Source organism: Lepidochelys kempii, chromosome 5 (genome assembly GCF_965140285.1).
Source record: "Lepidochelys kempii isolate rLepKem1 chromosome 5, rLepKem1.hap1, whole genome shotgun sequence".
Classification (NCBI taxonomy): Eukaryota; Metazoa; Chordata; order Testudines; family Cheloniidae; genus Lepidochelys; species Lepidochelys kempii.
In genome coordinates this window covers 62,615,580-62,625,126 of record NC_136384.1, presented here as the reverse complement: position 1 = coordinate 62,625,126, position 9,547 = coordinate 62,615,580, and positions in this window count along the sequence as shown.

Sequence of the window (9,547 nt, the reverse complement as noted above, 5' to 3'; positions counted from 1 at the left end):
CTCTTTTGCCTGGTCTCTGGAACATAGATTCTTTGGCATTTTGTGGAAAGTATACCAGGTAACACTGGTGTTCTCACCAACATTTCTTCTGTACATAAAACCAGTTTGAATGTCCAATAATATCCAGCAACAGAGAGTTGCACAGGTTATATATTGTGTAACAAGTATTGGTAGTTTTGACAGGATGACTTGTGTCAAAGTCCTACTACTTGCTGTGTATTTCACAGGGAGAGTCAGACAGACATTAGTGTGTTCTCTCCCATACAATGGTATTTTACTATACATAATGAGTCTTCTTTTAACATATTGTCATTGCTGTTTTTGTCACATATTCATACTTTAAAAAAAGCAGACTTTAAAAACCCACATGGGTCAGAGTATATCCCCAGAGTGAACTTGAGAGAAAAGACTAAGAACTATACACACTATTTTAAGAAATTAAGAGCCCTTCTCTTACTTGCTGGTTTGGGACAAGTGCTGTTTTGACATTATATTTATATGTGAGGGAGGGCAGTATTCTACCTACCCACATCGGTGAGAGTAAACAAAATAATTATTCAGTCAGTAAGTACTAGTTACTTGTCAGTAAATTTTTTTCTGTTGACATTTCTGTCACCAAAGCACAAGTTAATGAAGGCATCACACAACGCTATGATATAAACATGAGTAACACCCAATATGGGGAAAGTCCATCTCTACTAGCTACTATATGTCAGTCCTGAGTCATAGGCTGTGCACATCCCCGGCCTACAAAAATCAGATCAAGATAATAAGGGGGAAAAAAGCAGAAAGGAAACAAAAAAGCTCTCTGAGCTACATGAAGTGTCAGATAACCAGAAACAGCTGCTATTTGGCTGGCTGTGGCTGCTGGCATGGCTTGCTTGCCTACCCAAGAAGCCTCCGGTAGCTTGGTTTTCAGTCCAGAAAAGGAAGAATGGGATCTCTGTGTTGTGGGTTTGCTGGGTGCTTCTATGTTGAGCACCACACACTGAGCATAGTCCACTCTGATGAGCATGACGCAGTATAAATCTGTGTTCTCTCTCTTCCCCCATACGTGGTGGCTCATTTTAACAAATATTCTCCTTCACTAGCTTCCAACTGCTCATGACCAGTCAAACAGAAGATCTCCTGGTTCCCAATACAGTTCTCAGCTGAAGTACCCTAAATACACCAAAACTGTCTATATGCACCTCTCTCTCTCAGTCTTCTGAGCTCCAACAGAGTAAGGACAGCAGCCAACAGTAGTTCCATGGCCCTCAGCCCAATCCTTCATTTCTGGCTGGCTTTTTCTAGTGATCTCATAGTAGCTCTCCACACAACTAGCTAGACAAGGGTTCTTGCAAGGACTGGCACAGTGTCCTTCAGAATCTCCCTTGTCCATATTCTTAAGGCAATTTCCATTACTATAAGATAAAAAGATTGTCAAGAGTAATTCATTCCTATTAGCTAAGTCCTTAAACCTTGTCATGGTCCTTACTGAATGAGGTAAAAGGCAACAACAAAAAGTCTCTTCGCTCTAGGCAATTGGCCTGCCCAGAAAGACAGCAGCTACTCAGGCCAATAGAAGCCAGATAGTATGCAGTTTCCAGAATGGTTCTCCATGTATTTTTGACAAAGAAACAGTTAATTAAATATTAAGTAGAAACATCTCATTGATGAACAAGATGCAAGCAAAATATCAAAGGGTTCCCTGAAAAACGTCCTGCTTTAATGAAAAGTGACCACACATTTCGTGGATAAAAATAAATCCCATCACCATCTCTCTCTCGCCTCCACTCCAAAAATTCCATATTCTTCTGCCACCCAAATACATACACCCTTCCCCTCATTTCCCTTGGCCCATATGCTTGCCACCCACCCTCAGAAAGTCCTCTAGGAGGCTCCCTTACCTAGGGGTTGGTTTTAGCAACAGCAGAGACAGGCAGGCTGTCCTGCAGGCTTTGGTGGCACCAGTAATGGCAAATAGGCATCCTGGTGGCCTATGATTGTGGAGATGATTGCTTGGATGGGTGAGGAGCAGGCATCCCCCCTTTTTGGCGGTAGATTATAGATTAAAGCACGGGACCTGTCTGGTTCTTAAGGTGGATCGGTCTCTGCTGACGATTGTGTCCTTTAATTTGTGTGTATAGGATTGGGTGATGGAATAGGTTTCCCCAAGCTGGTTTGAGTGGAGGGCAGGGGAGAGAGAAAGTAGTAGGGAAAAGGATTAGTGGCTTCCTCCCAGTGCTATTTTCTTCATAATGGAGGCTAAGGCTGAACAGGTGGACATCAGCAACGAGCAAGGCTTGAGCAATGACTGTGACATCCGCTTGGCCCTACCTCGTTCTATTTGGGCACAGAGAGGTTGCAGGGACCACATGGTACAATGCCCATCCACTCCAAGTTGTGCTGATGGGGGACACAGCAAAGTCATTCCACTTATAATAGCTGGTAGGCACACCACTGCTCCAAACTGAGCAGCAATTAGCATAAAGGAAGCTGAAAGGGTTAACAAGAAATGTCTTCCTTAACATTTTTTGTTGGGCCTGCAAAACACATTTGGGGGACCCTTTCCCCAAACATGGTTAGATCCTGTCCTCCAATATTCCATCTCTACACTGGAGTCAGGATGCTGGATGGGTAAGGAAACAGTCTTTGGGATACACCCAAAATGTACGTGTATGGGGAAGGGATCATTAAATGTGTTCCCCCAAATCTCCTTCCATACACACATTATCTGTCTTCTGCTGAGGGAGTTGAGCCTGGTTTTTTGTGAACATCAACCCTAACTGGATAAAATCAATGTGTTCAAGGCTTTTTGTTACAGTTTGAAAGTACAGCTGATTGTTACTGTGGAGGTTGTATTTAAATCTCTGTATTGTACAGCACTCCTGTGCAGAAGGCTAGAAATTCTAAGTCAGTTGCAGATTCTACATTTTCAAAAGAGTGTGTTTTAGGAATGAAATAGGAACAGTGCAGTCTTTACTGTATTGCTTGTATTATTTAACTGGATATTAAATTCAATATTATGGTGCCCTACATTTTTAATGTGCTGCAGATTTTTGGCTTTGAACATACATAACTGCACTGTAGAACTAGCTGGGAGCTCATTGGGAAGCTGAAGCTTTTGATTTTCAAATTGGCATCATTAGGTTTCAATGTAAACACCTTGGTGTGATGAAATGGAGCACTTCACATTTTTCAGAGCTTTTGGTTCAGGCCACGTACAAGCTCAGGAAGATAAACACTGATTCTTTTTATACTGAGTTCACATTTGGAACATTTTCACTACAACCATAACAGCAAGACATTTTCTCTTTTAAAAAAGGAAGATTAGGTAGTAAATCATGATTTGGCATCAGAGGGCTGATGCTACAGCAGATTCTGCAGTCATTTGATCCTGGAATTCCTGCAGCCTTAATTGTATTTCTGACTCACCCTTGGACTTGTCTGAGTAACTCAACGTTACTCGGGCTGCAATATCAAGGAAGGGATGTTTACTTATTGGCTTCTTTGCCTTTTTTGGCCCCAATATCTCATTTTCCACTTCACTCTCTGGCCAGGCTTAAATTTTAAGTCCATTTTAGATGTAACCTGTTCAGTTGTTCTCAGTGAATATGGCACAGTGATGGGGTGTACTCCCCACATCGGCCCTGAGAGAGCTGAATTAGGCCAGGTGGGCCTAATCAGCGAATTAAGCAGAAAAGGAGGGAGATTTAGGCTGTGGAGAGCCTTGAAAGTGGCTAGCTGGGCCAATTAATTGCTCAGGCTGCACCTGGAGGAGGATCCAGGCAGCAGGGATTGATTGGATGCGGCTCAGCTGGACTGGAACAGAAGGTGTCAGTATAAGCCCAGGAGCTGAAAACAGCGAGGGGCTATAGGAAGTACCCTGTGGTCACTCCCTGGGAGAACAGAGGTATGTTTGGGGATATAGAGGCAGGTAGCCTATAGTTACTCCCGGGAGGAGGGAGTGGTGTGGCTGGCAAACCCAGAGAGTGGGGAGAGCCAGAAAGGTAGGAAAAGCCCAGGGGAAGAGCAGCCAGGCATAGGATAGCACTGACCTTGGCTGCTGAAGGGAGGGCCCCTGAGCTGGAACTTCAACTCGAGGGAGGGCCTGGGTTCTCCTACCAGCTACTGGGGAAGTGGCACAGACCAGGCAGTGGAGAAGAGTGGACTGCCAGGAAGAATTTACCCCGAAAGAGGATATCCTGGAAGGGGAGGCCCATGGCCAGAGGGCTCAGGCACAAAGAGGAGCGAGAGGGGCTGTAAACAGAGACTGAGGGCACCCACAGGAAGTGGAGGTGTCAGCCTGTCAGAGCTAATCCCCAGAATCTCCAGGAGGTGGTACCCCACCTTACATGAGTGGACCCCACCACAGGTGCTTATGAAAGGTGCTGCACTGAAATCCTCCATTTACCCTTTTAATAATACCACCACCGCTGGGCTTTTATATGGCACTTTTCATCCATAATTCTCAAAGCCTTTGCAAAAGGAGGGCAGTATGATTATCACCATTTTACAGATGGCAAAACTGAAGCACAGAGGTGAAATGACTTGCTCACCGTCACCCAGAAGGCCAGAAGCAGATCTGGGAATAGAAACCAGGGATCACAGTCCAATATTCTAGCTACTATACCACAGTGTCACACATACCCACAATGGCTGTAAACCGTGTAAACTTACTGACACAATCCTGCCAATGTGCTTCAAACCTGACCTCCAAGGACCATCTTTACAGGGCAGTGCTGATTTCTTAACTAGTGAATCCTTGGTTTGTCTGCTGATACTGCAAACAATGGTGCCAATTGTGATGATGGAGGCCTTGTGATGAGGACATTTGGTAACTAGAGAGACTGGACTGAGAGCAGTAGCTTATTTCACATTGAGCAACCAGCTGCTGGAGAACAATTTTTGCTTACAACTTGAACAAGTGACTTTGCACTGAAAGGCTCCTTAGAACCAGTTAGTTAACAACTCTGAGCAACCCCTCCACAACATTTGAGTTTCCAAGAAAACACACTGTTGGGGGATAAATCAAAAAACAGTCAATAGATGTTAATGTTCATTATAACAAACACATTCAGGGTGAAGTGAAAAGTACTTGGCTCTGGAATTTGCTTCCAAGCTTGGTTCACCACACTACCATATTTGATAACCTTTAATATGTACTATAAGATACTGCAGTTTTCCCCAAGAGTAGTCAGTGGCACTTCAGCATGTGCTCAAATGCTTTGATGAATATTGGTGAGTTAGACATGTGCTTATATGCTTTGCTGAACTAAGGCTTTGGTGCAGTTTACGCTCAGAACTATCAATTTTCTGATTCTTTGACTATAGAAAAGTGTATGGCTAGAGAGAGGGAAACAATCCAAATTCAGGAGTGTATAATCCAAAAAAAATTGTGTGGGGAAGGGGGAAATAAAATATTTTAGATTAATTATTATATCATAGTTTGATAAGTACCTTTACAATGAACTCAAAAATGATCACATCATTCGCTCAAAGCTAAATTGTCACCTATAAAGGTCTGGATTTGTACTACAGCAGCAGATTTAAGTACCACTGTAAAAGTGGAGGTTTAAATTCTTCAGCAGTATGCCCTAGAGTTTAACACGGTAAATATAATTTTAACTTCACTGGAGTATTGGGAATCATGCTTTTTTAATCCTCCAACTTTGAATAGCATATTAATAAAAATCAGTAAGCACAAATAGCATAATGTAAGAGTAACTTTCCCCACACATTTTTCTACGCTGTATAGCCAAATGTGGAACAGTAACATTTACCATGTGGTAGAGTGAAGTAACTATGTGAAATATGATACAGGAACTCTGAAAGTTAACATACAAGTCCGGATGCATGAAATGCATACAAAAATGTATGGTTAATGAGGCAGTATTGTTTTAAATTTCAGAGTGCAATGAAAGATAACATCTTCCAGCAAAAAGGGAGGGGAGGGGATCAATCTGTCAGAAAAAGGAATGTTCCATCTAATGGAGAACAGGTGAAAGATATGGAGTCATAAAGCAGAACTCACGTTAAGGGTCAAACTTCCTGCAGCACATATGTACCAAATGAAAATAATTAAGGTCACCACCATATTTCATGCAGCCTTACTTTTACAATGCATGCCCAATTTCCTCTGCCTTGAAATGTTGCAAGATATCAATAGGCAGAACAAATGTTTGAATTTCTATTACAAAAATGTAGCACAGCTGCAGTTAAAAGGAGCTCTGTAGGCCGCCAGACAAATGCAAAACAATTCTATACAAGATGCAGGTGTTTTGGGAAAATAGGTTTTGGTTTGTTTGTGTTTTTTTTTTTTTTTAAATACATTCAGTGCATCAATTTGGCTCAGAGTTGTGATGCCTGTTAGAATAATATGTAATCTTATTTCAGTAAGTAATTGGCAGATGTCTGATTATGTAGGAGTTTGTTCAATATCAGCAGGCTCATCACTTTTCCTAGATGGTATGTATAACGTCACAAGATTTTCCTAGGATCACCCAGAACAGAATGGTCAGGCTGGATCAAGGTTATATTTCTTCTGTTCTCTCTTCCTAGCTCATTCACTAAAATTAATGTTACTTTGATACCAAATGACATCCTTCACAATCTCACTCTGTGGCAGGTTTAGTTAAGGTAGGGAACAGCAAATGTTACTTTCAAGATTGGTAGCCATGCAGGCAGATGCTGTCGAAGACCAGATACAAAGAAGACCAGGTATAATTAATAATACTGTACCATGTAAAGTACTGGCTCCCCTTTTTCTATTTCAAGCATAAACTGTTTGTCTTCAATTTCAAGGCCCTTTAGGCTTATCTCCTCCCTACTTATCTCTCATTCTCTACTAAAATGGCAATTATGCCAACCTGCATTGCCCTTTTGTTAAATTTGCAAACAAGCACCATTGTGCTTTCTCCTATGCTGCCCACCACACTTGGGAGGAGCTCCCCATAAACATCTGCTGAATGAATAATTATCCTCCATCAAATCCCTCCTTTGTAAAGTCTCCTCTGTCACAAAGCCAACATAAAACTTAACAGGTAGGCCACTGATATGCTAAGACCACTGCCTATCATGCTAACCAATAGGGGCATTGTTTCCATGTACTCCCCATGTGACGGGTTTGGTCACAGAGACCCCCTTGGGACTGTTACCTGATGTGCTGAGACTACCTCTGAGCCAGTTATCTCTGCCAGTTTGGGTCCTCAGAACCCTGCCTTGTCAAGCCAGACACACAAGCCTGCTGCAACACAGACCCAGGGTCTGAACCATGCCCCCAAAGCTGCAGACTTAACTGAAAACAGCTTAAGAAGTGCTCCTGTCTCCAGCACCCAGCTCCGAATGGGATCCGAACCCCAAATAAATCCGTTTTACTCTGTATAAAGCTTATACAGGGTAAATTCATAAATTGTCCACCCTCTATAACACTGATAGAGAGATATGCACAGCTGTTTGCTCCCCCAGGTATTAATCACTTGCTCTGGATTAATTAATAAAACAAGTGATTTTATTAAGTATAAAAAGTAGAATTTAAGTGCTTCCAAGTAATAACAGACAGAACAAAGTAAAGTTACCAAGCAAAATCAAACAAAAACACGGAAGTCTAAGCCTAATACGTTAAGAAACTGAATACAGGTAAATCTCACCCTCCGAGATGTTCCAATAAGCTTCTTTCACAGGCTGGACTCCTTCCTAGTCTGGGCCCAATCCTTTTCAGACCAACATTGTAGTTTATGGCCTGGGTCCAGCAATCACTCACACCCCCATAGTTACCGTCATTTGTTCCAGTTTCTTTCAGGCATCTCTTTAGGGTGGAGAGGCCATCTCTTGAGTCAGCTGAAGACAATATGAAGAGGCTTCCAGGGCCTTTTATGTTCTCTCTCTTGTGGGCAGAAACCCCTTTGTTCTTCTGCAAAAATCACAGTAACAAGATGGAGGCACCTAGGCAAATCACATGTCCATGAATGAATCAGCTTTTTGCAGGCCGACGCCATTGTTTACATGTTAGTTTGAACGTTCCCAGGAAAGCATGGGATTGACATCTCCCAAAGTCCATTGTCAGTTAAGTGTTTCTTGATTGGGCACTTACTGAGAATAGTCCTTTCTCAAGAAGCTGACCAAATGCTTCACTGATGCTACTTAGAATCAAACACATTGAGATACAAGTACATAGCCAATATTCATAACTTCAAATACAAAAATGATACACCCACAGACAGCATAATCATAACCAGCAAATTACAACCTTTCCACAGAATTGGCCACAATTCTCTGTTCTTGGCCAATGCTCCCACTGGGAGCTGCGGATGGCCGTGCCTGCGCACAATCAGTGTAAACAAACTGCCTCGTGGCCCGCCAGCGGATTACCCTGATGGGCTGCAGGTTGCTCACCACTGTCCTAGGTGCTACAATGATAAATATTGGATAGACATAAAAAAGTGGAAAACATAGCAGTTCAGTAACTAATGCCCAGTTCAGTATGCTTTGATACGCAAGCCAAACAGCAAGTCACTAAGATGATGTGGGAGATTTTTGCTTAAGACCAACCAAGAAAGCAAAAAAAAAAAAAAAAATCTGACTTTCTCCTTCACGTCAGGGATAGTTTCAGTGTACTGCTTAGTAGTTCTTTGGTCTGGGCTGTAATGAAAAGGAGACTCTATATCCAGCTTTGCTAGAAACTTCCAATTTGAGGGAATGCCAATTTGACTCTTCAGCTCGAAAAATTAAATGGCAAGTCTCTGGTATCTACAGCTATTGGCAGGGTCTGAGCAGAAGCATCTGCACAGTTTCCATCATGGGAGAGCAGCTCTAAGGACAGGCACTCTTAATGTTTTCAATGACAGAATCATATGAATATTTAGGAGATGGCAACACACTGGCAGAAGTTGGTGCTTGTTAAAAGTGAAGAAAACAGAGCTGTCAGAGGATGCTGTTTGATGTGCACAAGAACAAATTTGTATTGGTCCTACAAACCTATAGAAACATGCTGAACACACCTGAGCACCAGCCAATGGCCCCTTATCTATGAACTCTCTTCAGAGAGATTCAGAGCACTTCTGTGACGGGTCAGAGGGGTAAGCCCACAAGAGCAAACCAAGGCTTGAAATGGGTGGCAAATGAATTTTAAGGATAATTTTGAATTGTATTTCACTCGGAAAGGGGGAGAAATATATGAATTACCAGGTTAAGGGGAAAGGCTACAACAACATTTGGAATGCAACTAGGAGGGGTAGATATATCATAGAGCTGGGGCTCCCCAGCTCCATGGCAGGGAGCTTGAAAGCCCTGGGCTCTCCAACCCTAAGACAGTCAGCATGGGAGGGCTGACCCAGACCCTGAAAGCCCAGGCTCCCCAGCAGCCCACCCTGTGTTCTGTTGGAAACCTGCCCATGTTTCATGGGAAGTTCACAGAAACTGACATTTCCACAAAACATTTTGGTTTCAATGAACTGGCATTTCCCAACAAAACCCTATTTTCTTGCAACATTCCCAACCAACTCTATTCACAACCCCTTCCTGGCTTTCTGCCTCTAACACACACAACCTGCAACTGATATCCCAG